The sequence below is a fragment of the Lolium perenne genome, chromosome 6, assembly GCF_019359855.2.
Source record: "Lolium perenne isolate Kyuss_39 chromosome 6, Kyuss_2.0, whole genome shotgun sequence".
In the NCBI taxonomy this organism is placed as follows: Eukaryota; Viridiplantae; Streptophyta; class Magnoliopsida; order Poales; family Poaceae; genus Lolium; species Lolium perenne.
Genome location: NC_067249.2, coordinates 175,118,562 through 175,134,180, shown reverse-complemented (window position 1 = coordinate 175,134,180; position 15,619 = coordinate 175,118,562).

Genomic DNA, 15,619 nt, shown 5'->3' with positions numbered 1-15,619 from the left:
TAGGGTGTAGTTTGCTAGCCCTAGAAAAGATGTTTCGGGAATCAACTCTATGTTGGTTTTTAGGCCTTATCTAGGGCTGGTTTATTATCATCTTGCATGGCTGCCAGGCTCAATCACGTGTAGGATGTTCCGATTATGTGGTGAAAACCCTAGATCGTCGTAGGTCGTTTTAGCTTAATATTGATCAAGCAGGACCACCATGCTATCGTAGATCTCATATGAATCATGGGTGGATCGGCTCCTTGAGCCGATTCACAGGACAACCTGAGAGCCGATCGAGGCTCGTATTTAATGTTTACGTGTATGCCATGCAGGAAACTAAGCGAAGCAATCCATCACCTTCCTGACCAGGTATAGGTCAGGTGGCACGCCCTTGCACCAGCATCGGACGTGCGTGCCGGAGCTTTGCGGGCCGTCGCACGAGGGACCAGGGCCTACCGCAGTTCTGGGAGCCTCCCGGCTCTACGTGTTGCCCGTCGCTACTCGCCGGTGGGTTTTGGTGGCCAACACATTCTGGCACGCCCGGTGGGACAGTCTTCGACATCAACTGCATCGTCATCCGCATCAGAGATGGCGGAAGATCCAGTCACGTACGAGGATCTGACGGAGGAGCTCAAGAAGAAGTATGACGATGTCAAAGCTCTCTTCGAAGCCGACCTCATCGGCTCTTTCCAGAGGACCCGCTCACACGGCATCAGGTGGAAAGGGTTCTCACCTGAAGGCGCGCTCGATGGAGTGGATTTGTCTACTCCTTCAGAAGAACGCACCAGGTCTCTGCGTCAGCAAGTTGATCACATGGTAGCTCATTCGCTACACCGCCATTCTGAGAGCCTGGTGAACGCTTTGGAGCATGTCGCGCTTCGCGTGGTCCAGGAAATCATGAAGCATCAGTACTCTCCATCAGGACCTGCTCTAGGGACTCACCAAGGAGAGATACCACTCCAGACCAGACCACCACTGCCATTCGCGCTGGCAGCACCAGAAGTGCCAAGTTCACCGGCATACATCGTCTACAAGATCGGTGGTGATCCTAGTGATTACCAGTTCTTGTATGAACCGCCTAAGGAGATCCCGCACAGATACACGTGCACATATGTGCCAGACTGCAGTAGCTGGGCACGCACGAGCCAGACTGCAACAGCGGGGACTTCTGGAACAGCAGGAGGGGCTGAAAGGATCGTATGTCGCACCTAGAGGGGGGGGGGTGAATAGGTGCTAACCAATTTTTAGTTCTTTTTCAATTTAGGCTTGACACAAAAGGTAAATTCTCTAGATATGCAACTAAGTGAATTTACCTATATGACAAGGCTAACAACTAAGCAAGATATATCTAAGCAATATAGAGATAGAATAGGATAGAGGTAACCGAGAGTGGAGCACGCGATGACACGGAGATGATTCCCGTAGTTCCCTTCCTTTGCAAGAAGGTACGTCTACGTTTGGAGGAGTGTGGTTGCTACGAAAGCCAAACCAACAGCCACGAAGGCTTCACTCAGATCTCCGGTGAGCAACGCCACGAAGGCCTAGCCCACTTCCACTAAGGGATTTCCTCGAGGCGGAAACCGGGCCTTTACAAGGTTCTTGGGGCACACATCCACAACCAAATTGGAGGCTCCCAAATCTGTTACAACACAACAATCAACAACAATACATCAACACAAATCAACTAGGGAACCAAATAGGAACACTAGCATGAGATCCCTCAAACAAGAGAGGGGGAAATGAAGAACGCTTCGGTGAGGATGTAGATCGGTGTCTTCTCCTTCGAATCTCCAAAGATCAAGAGCTTTGGTTGGGGGAGGAAGGAGATCTTGCAAATCTTGAGTTTCTTGAGGTGGCTCTAATGGAGGTGGCTTGGCAGATTTCTTGTGTAATGATTGAGCAAGCAACCAAGGTAGAAGAAGGGGGGTATTTATACCTCCCCTCAAAATTGAGCCGTTGCAGCTTCCGGGGGGCCGGATATTCCGGCCTAAGTAAGGGCCGGATAGTCCGCCCCCCCCCCCCCCCCGGATAATCCGGCCTTCGGGACAAAACTGTGACTTTATCCGGCCAAATGTCCGGCCCTTGTACTGACTCGCTTTTCTTCCAGTCCTTAGCCAAAAACGAGGGGGCCGGATATTTCCAAAATATCCGGCCCGGATATTCCGGCCCTGGTACAATACCGGGACAATATCCGGGCAAATGTCCGGCCCCTATACTGCGCTGCTTTTCCTCGAAGACTTAGCCAAAAACAGGGGGCCGGATATTTCAACAATATCCGGCCCGGATTATCTGGCCTGGCCATCTTTTTGCTGTTAACTTTTGACAGACCGACCAAATCCAACACACATAAATATGAAACTATGTAATCCCTGTACCACTTAAACAAACATTAGTGTATCACATATATTGACATCAAACACACAAAACATAATGTGAGAGATGTTCTTTCAATCTCCCCCTTTTTGGTGTTTGATGACAATATACGGATTTACAAGAGAATCACTTAAAGAGACAAGCATGATGGCAAACCTTAGAGGCACTCCCCCTACATGTGTGCATCTAAGTAATTTGCATTTGAATACAAATACACAACACAAGAGATATCCAACATGAGCTCTAACACTAGACATTGACACATATGAAGTTGAGATAGGATGTAAGAAACCATACCCATGTGTAGATATATAATACGGAGATATAGCATCACACATAATGTAATATCCTTGATCTCAACAAATAGAAATCCGAAAACCATAACAATGTCTCACACCACATAGCACATAGTTTTAAACGGAAACGGAACACAACCAAAGCAAATAGTTCAAATAAGAGGGAACACAAGCAATAAAGGAATGATAAACGCATATGCTTGTGCCCAAACCATGCAAATCCCCGAGAGAGTTCCTAATAGAACGCTTCTCCCCCTTTGGCATCGAGACGCCAAAAAGGGGACAAGCGCGATGCTACTCGCCCCATGGGGATCACTCGGAGGCATCATCATCATCGGACTCTTGCGCCTCTTCTTCTTCTTCTTCTTCTTCATCAGTGTCAGGTGCATCCGGAGAACGACGAGAGGTGTTGGACCTTTGAAGGCAATCATCAAGATCACTCCATGGAACCTGTGCAGAGTGCCATCCACTGTAACCCTGGTGAGCTGGAGGCTGAGGCGGGGGACCTTGATCACCACTGAGCTTGTGTAGAATAACCGCCTGAGTATGCTTAATCTCAGAACGCTCTCGGCTAGCTGCATAGTTCTCCTTATGGATCTCAATGTTCATGCAAAGGATGTGACGCTGAAACCAACTAAGCCGGCTCACTTGCTTCCTCATAGCCGGGACATCAGGATGACGAGCAGGAGCAACACCACTAGAACGAGCAGCACCCATGAAAGTGTCAGGTGCAGGTACAGCTGAAGAGACTGGCTTAAGCTTGTAGGCCTTCTTGACATTGTGCTTCACCAAAGGATACCCACTCAAATCTTCACCATTCACAGCCACAGAGTTGTTGATGAGAAGCTGGATGTAGGGTGCATATGGTATGGTGGTCCGGGAGACCATGGTATCATGGATCTCATGGAAGATAAAGTCCATGATATCAAGAGTGTAGTCCCGTTCCTCATTACCATCACGAGCACACTTAAAGCTGAGGTGCATAAGGTCCACAAGGACTCCCCGGAGAGCATCATTGTTACCACCACTTGGGCAAATGGTTGCCCGAAAGAACCGGAGCAACTGACTATATATGGGAAGCAGCCCTTTAGCAAAACCAATTTTTCCCGCTGAGGTATAGAGATGCACAAGAGCATTCTTATCTGTCTGTTGTGGTCCATGAAGACGACGACCCTCATCAACAGGAACTCCAAGAATACCAGTAAATCGGCGCAGAGTGGCACTGCAGTGAGTGGAGCCAGTCATCCATTCCATAGTGCGTTCCTCATCTTTCTTGATGGCCAAAGTGGCAAAGAATTGCTTCACCAAATCTGGGCTATAGTCACATTGAATCTTCATGATATCATGCAAGCCCAACCTTCCAGCTACCCAGATTGCATATTCAAAGTGATTGTTGACCGCCAGAATGTCCACATTGATCGCTTGCATGGGTCTCAGATTCTTCATGGGCTCATAGACATCCTTGTAGATGAACTCCTACTCCATGCACCAGTATCTCCTGCCCTCTATCTCTTCATCCCTTGGAACATCTTCATACCAGTTCTTCATGCGGATAGCGGAATAAGAGACTGGGTCCATGGCCTTGTGGTTCTCCCTCACATCCTTGTTCTTCCGCCTTGAAGTGACGGACTTGCGAGGTGCATTGGGTGCAAACTCATCACTAGATCGATCATGCCTTGAGCGTCTCCGACCACCCCGAGAAGCACCACCTGTGAGAAGCAAAGGCGGGTAGCAAAGAGAAGGTAATGCTCATAAGTCATGTGAGATACAGTGATATACTCGAGAAACATGCTATAAGTCGGTACAAATCTAGACATGATAGATTGAAGCAAAAACTGCAGCGGCGATGAAGCTCCAGGTCGGATAATCCGGGGTCCCCAGGGGGCGGATAATCCGGCCAGGCCGGATAATCCGGCCAGCGCGGGGCCCGGATAATCCGGCCCTGCGAAAGTTGCAGTTTTCCAATCAAAAGTTTGTCTAAGACTAGATCGGCCTCATAGCATGCAAGAGGAGTACACTACACGTGATTTGGAACAACTAGACACCAATTCCACCAAGAAAATAGCACATATAAAACACAACATCTAGGGTTAGAGATTGTGAATCATACCCACATCCATTGTGGAAACCGCTTGGAGGAGAAGGTAGCTAGGGAGGAGATGCACCCGATCCACCCAAGAACTCCGAGAGGGGGCGGACGGAGCGTCTCCGGCGAGGAGGAGGAGGTCCGGCGATCTTGAGAGGAGAAAGAGGAGAGAGATGCGCATGGGGGGTGGTGTGAACCGTTTGCCCCCCCGCGGCCTCGACCTCAACCCTTTCAAGATCTGCCCAGGCCGGATAATCCGGCCCTAGCTTAGGGCGGATAATCCGGCCGGGCCGGATTTTCCGGGGTCTCCTGGGGCCGGATTATCCGGGGTTCTGGAAAATTTCAGGATCACCGGAACTGCCCATCTTTCGTTGGTTATTTGCATGACCCATATGTGATGCAATAAAGTATCACGTCACATATAAGGTGCAAATTTACCAATAAGATGGGGCAACCTAGATCATCCGACCGAAAAACCTCAAACTCCAAGTTTTTACCAAACATGACAAATGAGCAAGATGGAAATGGCTTATAGGAGAGAGTAGGCTTAGGTTTTAGAAGATACAAACTGTTAATGGTACATGATCACTCAAGTTTGCAAGATATGAGCAAATAAGGCCAAACTAGAGTGATTTCCCATAAGAACATGGAGATGTCAATAAAATCCAATGAAAATCCAAACAACTCCAACTCTTCACGAAGAAGAGTGTGGTGGCCTAGGCCACCATATATGAGTGTTATGGTATGGCACCGCGAAGATATATCTTGGGTCCAAACCAATACTCATCATTTAAGCTCACATATCAACATATGATATAACGAGAATGAAATCTTTAATGTTGGCATTATGGGGGGAGGGATAGCTCAATAATTTAAACCGCACTCCCCCTATTTCCATGCCCACATCTAAACCAAATAAAGTTTTGAGACGAAGGTGTGTTTGCAAGATGGTCAAGCTATACTCCTTGAATCGATGATATTTAGCTCATTCCTCAAATAAGTGAACCTTGCTTCATCAAGAGGCTTCGTGAATATATCGGCAAGTTGATCCTTGGTAGGAACATAGATAAGCTCAATATCACCACGGGCAACATGATCCCTAATGAAATGATTCCGGATCTCAATATGCTTCGTTCTTGAATGTTGCACCGGATTATAGGCAATCTTGATGGCACTTTCATTGTCACATAAAAGAGGCACTTTGTCACAAATGACACCGTATTCCTTTAAAGTTTGCCTCATCCATAACAATTGAGTGCATCCACTTGCGGCGGCAACATATTCGGCTTCGGCGGTGGAGAGAGATATACAATTTTGCTTCTTAGATGACCAACACACCAAGGACCTACCAAGAAATTGGCAAGCCCCGGAGGTTGATTTCCTATCATCCTTGTCTCCCGCCCAATCCGCACCGGTGTACCCATTGAGAATAAAACTTGAGCCTTTGGGGTACCAAATACCATATCTTGGGGTATCAACCAAATATCGAAAGATTCTTTTGAGAGCCATCATGTGGCTCTCCTTAGGAGAAGCTTGATACCTTGCACACACACCAACACTCAACACTATGTCCGGTCTAGATGCACAAAGGTAAAGCAAGGATCCAATCATGGAGCGATATACCTTTTGATCCACCTCTTTACCATTGGGATCTAGTGCAAGATGACATTTGGTAACCATAGGAGTGGCCACACCCTTCAACTCGGTCATCTTGAACCTCTTGAGCATGTCTTGGAGATATTTTGCTTGATTGATGAAGGTTCCTTCCCTCAATTGCTTGATCTCAAAAACGAGGAAGAACTTCATCTCTCCCATCATAGACATCTCAAACCTATCGGTCATAAGCTTTGAGAATTCATCATTGAAAGCTTTGTTAGTAGAGCCAAATATAATATCATCAACATATAATTGGCAAACGAAAAGCTCCCCATTGACCCTCTTAGTAAAAAGAGTGGGGTCGATTAGCCCAACATCAAACCCACGGTCTACCAACAATTCCTTAAGGTGCTCGTACCAAGCTCTAGGAGCTTGTTTGAGACCATAAAGTGCTTTATCAAGCTTGTAGACATGGTTAGGAAAGTTGAGATCCTCGAACCCCGGGGGTTGCTTAACATACACCTCTTTATGCAAAGGACCATTAAGAAAAGCACTTTTCACATCCATTTGTTGTAACTTAAAGTTATGATGCGATGCATAAGCAAGAAGGATACGGATGGACTCAAGACGAGCCACGGGAGCATAGGTCTCTCCAAAGTCAATCCCTTCAACTTGAGAGAAACCTTGAGCCACCAATCTTGCCTTGTTCCTCACAATATTTCCAAACTCATCTTGCTTGTTCTTGAATATCCATTTAGTGCCTATAACATTGCGGCACTCCTTTGGCTTCTTTACTAAGGTCCACACTTTGTTGCGCTTGAAGTTGTTGAGTTCCTCATGCATAGCTTCCACCCAATCCGAATCTTCAAGGGCTTCAAACACTTTCTTGGGTTCCACTACGGAGATATAAGCATGATGATTGCTAAAGTTAGCCAATTGCCTTCTTGTGGAGACTTTTGCTCGAACATCACCAAGGACCTTGTCATGAGTGTGTCCACGAATTTCAAGGGTCCTATCTCTTCTTGCTAAACGATGGGCCTCGATCTCCTCCTTGGTTCTTCTTGGCCTTGGAGGTGTCACTTGATCAACTTGATCATTTGGGTCCCCGTCTTGACCTTCAACTTGAGCTTCCTCAATTACTTGAGGTTGCTCATCCTCATGTGCTTGATCTTGGACATTATCCGGTGAGAGTAGAATGTTGAAAGGATATTCATCGGATCCATCATGAATCCATGGTTGATCTTGTCCTTGATCTTGCACACAAGAGGGAGGGTTTTGTTCTTGTTCTTGGGTTGGTGCATTATTTGCTTCAAGAGATGGGGTTTGTTGATGTTGAGAGGATGAGGGCTCCACCGTGGTAGAGCATAGTTCTTCCCGAGACGCCACACCGTGTCCCTCAAAGGGGCGGAAAAATCCCACACCCATTCTTACTATGGCATCTTGAGGTATTTCATCACCTGCACATACATCAACTTGCCCCACTTGGGAGCCATCATTTTCTTCGAACTTCACACTACAAGATTCAATGATAATCCCGGAGGATACATCAAAGACTCTATAAGTGTGAGATTTGGCACCGTAACCAACAAATATACCTTCCAAAGCTTTAGGAGCAAATTTAGACAAACGAACTCCTTTGATTTTATAGAAACACTTACAACCGAACACCTTGAAGTATGAGATATTGGGCTTGTTGCCGGTGAGTATTTCATATGGAGTCTTGTTCAATCCCTTGCGGAGATAGAGCCGGTTAGAAGAGTGGCAAGCGGTGGAGATGGCTTCGGCCCAAAAGTTATAGCGGGATTTATACTCCGCCATCATAGATCTTGCCATATCCATAAGAGTCCGGTTCTTCCTCTCCGCAACACCATTTTGTTGAGGGGTGTAAGCAGCGGAATATTGATGACGTATCCCCTCATCACTAAGAAAATCATTGAGTGTATAGTTCTTGAACTCGGAGCCGTTGTCACTTCTTATTGCCATAATGAGGAGGTTGTGTTGGCGTTGCACCTCGGTAGCAAAGTCAATGAATATTTGTTGAGTCTCATCTTTCGTCTTGAGAAAGTAGACCCAAGTGTATCTTGAGTAATCATCAACAATCACCAAGCAATGTTTCTTCGCACCAAGACTTGCATGAGTAACGGGACCAAAGAGATCCACATGAAGGAGCTCCAAGATCCTCTTGGAAGAGATGATAGTCTTGCTTGGATGCGGTGAGTCATGCATTTTGCCTTCAACACAAGCCCTACAAACACGATCTTTGTCAAAAGAAACATTTTCCATTAGACCCACAATATGGTTCCCCTTGTGAAGACTTTGCAAAGTTCTCATGTTGACATGGGCTAGGCGGCGATGCCACAACCAACCCACATCCGCCTTTCCGAATAGGCACATCGCACTCGAAGTGGTGGTCCCCGAAAAGTCCACCACATACAAGTTATGTTCGCGATACCCAACGAAAGCGACTTTTAGAGTCTTGCTCCACAAGAGGACCACAATATCATTATCAATAAAGATGGCGAAACCCATCTTGCCAAGGGCGGAAACGGAGAGCAAATTGTAACCAAGGGTTTTGACAAGCATGACATCCACAAGAGTAATGTTGTGTGCAACCACAACCTTGCCAAAACCGATTACCTCGGATGTAGAATTATCGCCAAAGGAGACGGTGATATTATTTGTATTGGGCCTCAACTCCTTGACGAGGTTCTTGCCGCCAGTCATATGACTTGTACATCCACTATCAAGTACCCATTTTGACCCTCCGGCGGCATAGTCCTACATGAGATCAATTCTTGGATTTAGGTACCCATTTCTCAATGGGTCCTCTTTTGTTAGCAACAAGGGTCTTTGGGACCCAAATAGACCAAGCAACATAACCATCATATGGGCCAACATATTTAGCATAAACATCACCATAATAATCTTTAAATAAAACATAGTGAGGGTTAGCATTTCCCGCATCATCATCATTCATGGTTTTGCCCTTAGGGGCTTCACCATTAGTGATATCTTTCTTCTTCTCTTGTGCGGGCTTGACCTTTTGCTTGTTTGCCTTCTTTGCCTTGGCCCCATAACCAAGGCCCTCCTTCCCATTGTTTGATCTTTGCTTACTCAAGAGATCATCCAACGAAAGTTTACTTTCGGGAGAGGAGGCCTTAGCAAGTTCATCCTTCAACCTAGCATTTTCCTCAATAACATTTGCATGATCACATGAAGGAGTAGAGGAACTAGGCACATCATATGAGGCAAGCCTAATTTGAAGTTGCTCATAAGACTTGGATAAGAGAGTGTATTCACTCTTCAAAGCTTTGTGAGCTTTGTCTAGTTCATCTAGATCTTTCACAAGTTTCTCATGATCAACCTCAAATTTGGCCTTTTCCTTTTTAAGCACTTTAGACTTAGCCCTAGCAAGATCTCTAGCTTTTGTGAGCTTGTTAATTTTATCTTGAGGCTCTTCAAGAGTTTCTAGCCTCTCCTCAAGAGAAGCTATAGTTTCTTGACTTTCCTCAAGAGCATTTTTAAGAGCATGGATTTCAAGAGAATCTTCTCTCTCTATTTGACCCTTTTTCTCAAGAATATCACTTTGTTGAGCTATACGAACCATGATATTTGAAACATGCTTTTTAGTGTTACCTTGTAGGTTGAGAATGAAATCATCAAACTCTAGCATTTCTTGTTTCACTTTTAGACTAGCATCATCAACCCCTAGATCACTAGATATGTTAGGCATAGAGGGGTTAGGGGATGATACCTCGGAGGATTTAGCCATGAGGCAACTTTCTTCCTCCACATGAATGACCTCATTGGGGGATTCACTTGGTGATGAAGAGTTAGTGGAGAGAGAGGCAAGAGCGACCAATCCATTAGAGGTTGCATCTTCTTCATCATCAACATCATCATCTCCGGAGGTATACTCTTCTTGAGTTGATAGCACAATAGATGTGTCCAAGGAGGACCTTGCCATGAAGCAATGTGCATTCTTGATATGAAGATTCTCATTGGGAGAGTCAAAGAGAGATGAAGAGGGAATGTTGGTGGTGACGATGGCGGCCAACTCCTTTGAGCTTTCTTCATCTTCCTCACTACTAGAGCTTCCCACTTCATCAGAAGAATATTCTTCCTTTGTTACTAGCACAACTCTTGAGGGCCTCTTGCCCTTCTTGGTCTTGTTGTTGTAGAATTTCTTGTTGGGGGCTTTTGAATATTTGCCCTTTGTGTCTTTGCTCTTGTCCTTGGGAATGAGCCTCCCATTATGAAGCTCTCTATTCTCATAGGGGCATTCGGCAATGAAGTGGCGCTTGTCATCACAATTGTAGCATGATCTTGTCTTTGGACCAAAGCTAGTGAACCCACTTTTGTTGTTTCTCTTGATGTTGTCTTCCTTGGCCTTGGACGGATCAATCCAAAACGACTTTGCATGGAAGGCCATGTGGTCATGGTAGTGGCATTGCAAATCTTCCGGATAGGACATGCTCCAAGATGCCCTATAAGATTCTTGAGGAATCACATCTTCAACGGAGTTGACCGTCAAGGCAAGATTGTTCCCTTTTGACATCCCAATGGCACGATTGAGGGAATCATGAGAGTTTTGCTCGAGCACCTTGAGGGCTTGCATCTCGTGCACGGCATCTTGAGATGAGAGAGAGGAATAGCATTCTCTCCCAACAAGGGTCTTGACATCAATGGGTACATACGGCATCATGCATTCAATGTACTTCTCCTTGATCCAAGAGTCATTGATGTGGGTTGCACCAATAAGCCGGAAGGAGTCGGCAACGATGAGAAGTCTTGAATACATGACTTGATGATCTTCATCCGGTAGCCTCATGAATCCTTCAGCTTGATTTCGAAGAGCATTATACTTGTTCCTTCTCGTGCTCTCACTTCCAATGCAACTAGCGGCCAAACCTTCCCAAGCTTCCTTGGCGGTGGTGTAGTTCCGAACACGAGGCAAATCCTTTGTCCCCACACTAGTTTGAATCATGTGCAAGGCGGTGTTGTTGAGTTGACTATCAACCGCTTCTCTTCTAGTCAACTTGTCGGGGTTGTAAGGGTTGAAGCCTTCCAAGATGATTCTCCAAAGTTCATTGGAGGCACTACAAACATGAGAGCGAAACTCAAATCACCAAGTATCGAAATTTTCAACGGAAAACTTAGGTGGGTCGCCCCGAATGTTCAAATGGGGATGGGGAACCGGTATATCGGGAGATAGAAAAGGTGGAGGTACTCGATTGTAGCTCTCACCTCCACTAGTATCCCTAGGAGATGCAATGGGAGATTTGTTAGTGTTTAAGTTATCACCTTCCACGGGTTTAGTAGAGGAGGGTAATGCCGAAGCACCTCCCTCTTCTGACACACCCGTGTCCTTTACCTCTACGGTGGGAGCCTTAGGAAGGACCGGAGTCAAAAGCTCGGAAATCATTTTTCTCATGCTTTCCATTTGAGCGTCCATGGAGGATCTCAATGAATTGATGTCCTCCATGGTGACCATCTTACCGGCCTCTTCCGAAGCCCCATCTTCCGGCATACTCTTAGGCGGTTAAGCCCGAAATAAGAGCCGAGGCTCTGATACCAATTGAAAGGATCGTATGCCGCACCTAGAGGGGGGGGGGGTGAATAGGTGCTAACCAATTTTTAGTTCTTTTTCAATTTAGGCTTGACACAAAAGGTAAATTCTCTAGATATGCAACTAAGTGAATTTACCTATATGACAAGGCTAACAACTAAGCAAGATATATCTAAGCAATATAGAGATAGAATAGGATAGAGGTAACCGAGAGTGGAGCACGCGATGACACGGAGATGATTCCCGTAGTTCCCTTCCTTTGCAAGAAGGTACGTCTACGTTTGGAGGAGTGTGGTTGCTACGAAAGCCAAACCAACAGCCACGAAGGCTTCACTCAGATCTCCGGTGAGCAACGCCACGAAGGCCTAGCCCACTTCCACTAAGGGATTTCCTCGAGGCGGAAACCGGGCCTTTACAAGGTTCTTGGGGCACACATCCACAACCAAATTGGAGGCTCCCAAATCTGTTACAACACAACAATCAACAACAATACATCAACACAAATCAACTAGGGAACCAAATAGGAACACTAGCATGAGATCCCTCAAACAAGAGAGGGGGAAATGAAGAACGCTTCGGTGAGGATGTAGATCGGTGTCTTCTCCTTCGAATCTCCAAAGATCAAGAGCTTTGGTTGGGGGAGGAAGGAGATCTTGCAAATCTTGAGTTTCTTGAGGTGGCTCTAATGGAGGTGGCTTGGCAGATTTCTTGTGTAATGATTGAGCAAGCAACCAAGGTAGAAGAAGGGGGGTATTTATACCTCCCCTCAAAATTGAGCCATTGCAGCTTCCGGGGGGCCGGATATTCCGGCCTAAGTAAGGGCCGGATAGTCCGCCCCCCCCGGATAATCCGGCCTTCGGGACAAAACTGTGACTTTATCCGGCCAAATGTCCGGCCCTTGTACTGACTCGCTTTTCTTCCAGTCCTTAGCCAAAAACGAGGGGGCCGGATATTTCCAAAATATCCAGCCCGGATATTCCGGCCCTGGTACAATACCGGGACAATATCCGGGCAAATGTCCGGCCCCTATACTGCGCTGCTTTTCCTCGAAGACTTAGCCAAAAACAGGGGGCCGGATATTTCAACAATATCCGGCCCGGATTATCCGGCCTGGCCATCTTTTTGCTGTTAACTTTTGACAGACCGACCAAATCCAACACACATAAATATGAAACTATGTAATCCCTGTACCACTTAAACAAACATTAGTGTATCACATATATTGACATCAAACACACAAAACATAATGTGAGAGATGTTCTTTCAGGGGCTTCTGGATCAGATCTTGAGAAGCAGGCGTGGCTAGCTAAGTATGCCACTCCAACGAACCTTCAAAGCTCGACTCCTGCAGCTAGCTCAGATCTTGAGAAGCAGGCAAAATGCACTTTCGGTGTCCCTGCCGGCAAGTTGCTTGGTTTCCTTGTGTCAAGCCGGGGCATTGAAGTCAATCCGGTAAAAATCCGGGCGATAGAAAGAATGACTATCCCACGAGAATTGAAAGATGTGCAAAAATTTACCGGAAGCTTGGCATCGCTAAGCCGGTTCATAAGCAGGCTAGGAGAGAAAGCCTTGCCGTTATATGCTCTAATGAAAAAATCCGACACGTTCGTCTGGACCCCTCAGGCAGACGCAGCGTTTAAAGAACTGAAAACAATGCTGGCCACAGCACCTGTACTGGCTTCACCTCTAGAAAGAGAGCCTATGCTATTATACATAGCAGCAACAAACCGGGTTGTGAGTGTAGTGGTTGTGGTTGAAAGAGAAGAGGAAGAAAAAACCGTCCAGAGGCCGGTATACTACCTGAGCGAGGTGCTCTCCCTCTCAAAACAAAACTACCCTCACTTCCAAAAGATGACTTATGGCGTGTACATGGCCGCCACAAAACTCAAGCATTATTTTGAAGAACATCCTATGAAGGTGGTGAGTGAAGCACCAATCTCCGATATCATGTGCAACAAGGATGCTAGCGGAAGGATTGCAAAATGGGCAATCCAGATATCACCATATGTACCAGCGTACGAAAGAAGGGACGCCATAAAATCACAGGCTTTGGCTGATTTCCTCGTCGATTGGGCGGAGATGCAATACAAACCGCCAGATCAGAGGATAGAATACTGGAAAATGCACTTTGATGGATCCAAACTCAAAGAGGGTCTAGGTGCCGGTGTGGTGCTCACCTCACCAAAAGGAGATCACCTCCGGTATGTTTTGCAAGTACACTTCAGGGCATCGAACAATGTCGCTGAATACGAAGCTTTGATCCATGGGCTTAAGGTCGCAAAAGAAATCGGTGCACACCGGATCATTTGCTATGGAGATTCAGATCTTGTGGTACAACAGTGTTCCGGGGATTGGGATGCAAAAGATGCTAACATGGCCTCATACCGGTTTCACGCGCAAAAGATTGCCGGATTCTTCGAAGGGTGTGAGTTTCACCACGTGCCGCGCGCAGAAAATGAAGCCGCGGATGCTTTGTCCAAGCTGGGCTCATCCAGGCAAGAAATTCCTCCCGGAATAGCTCTAGCTCACTTAAGAGTACCATCGATCAAACCAAGCCCGGAATCGGAATCAATTTTTGTACCGGAATCGCATGTAGTACCCATGGATATTGATGAAGGAAACCCGGGGACTGCACCGGTAAACTCGGGGACTGCTCCGGCAAGCTCGGGGACTGCTGTACCCATACCGGAAGAAACGATGCTGGTAGATAGCATGGAGATAGATGCACCGGTGTTTTTGGTTCGAGAGACACCGTCGTGGGTTAAACCTATTAAGGAATTCCTGATCAACGGCACCTTGCCGGATGACGAAAATGAATCAAGGAGAATACAAAGAAGGTCCAAAGCATATACATTCATCAATGGTGAGGTGTACAAGAGAAGTGTTACCGGTGTCCTTCAAAGATGTGTGGAACCGGAAGAAGGGAAAGAAATGCTTGAGGAGATTCACCAAGGAGAATGTGGGCATCATGCTTCATCAAGGGCGCTGGTAGCGAAAGTATTCCGGCATGGGTTTTATTGGCCCACTGCTTTGGAAAACGCTGAGGATTTAGTAAGAAAATGCAACGGGTGCCAGAGGTACGCCAAGCAAAATCATACCCCAGCGTCCGGTTTAAAAACAATACCATTAACATGGCCGTTTGCCGTTTGGTGCCTCGATATGGTTGGCCCATTCAAAACTGCAAGGAGCAGCATGACTCATATCTTGGTTATGGTGGATAAATTCACCAAATGGCTAGAAGTGAAACCTATCGCAAAGTGTGATGGACACACAGCGGTGAAGTTCTTAAAAGATGTCATTTTGCGGTATGGATACCTGCACAGCATCATCACTGACAATGGAACCAACTTTGCTCAAGGTGAGTTCAAAAGATTTTGTGAGGACAACAACATCCGGTTGGATTTGTGCTCAGTGGCACACCCACAAGGCAATGGCCAAGTGGAAAGAATGAATGCTTTGGTACTTTCCGGTATCAAACCAAGACTCATTGATGCGGTGGAAAAGTCACCAGGACGTTGGCTCGATGAGCTACCATCAGTACTGTGGAGTATAAGAACAACTCCAAACCGGTCTACCGGATACACTCCGTTCTTCATGGTTTATGGAGCAGAAGCGGTCATACCAACTGACATCATTCATGATTCACCAAGGGTACAGCTCTATACTGAGCAAGAGGTCAAAGAGGCCAGAGAAAATGATGTGGACTTGCTAGAAGAA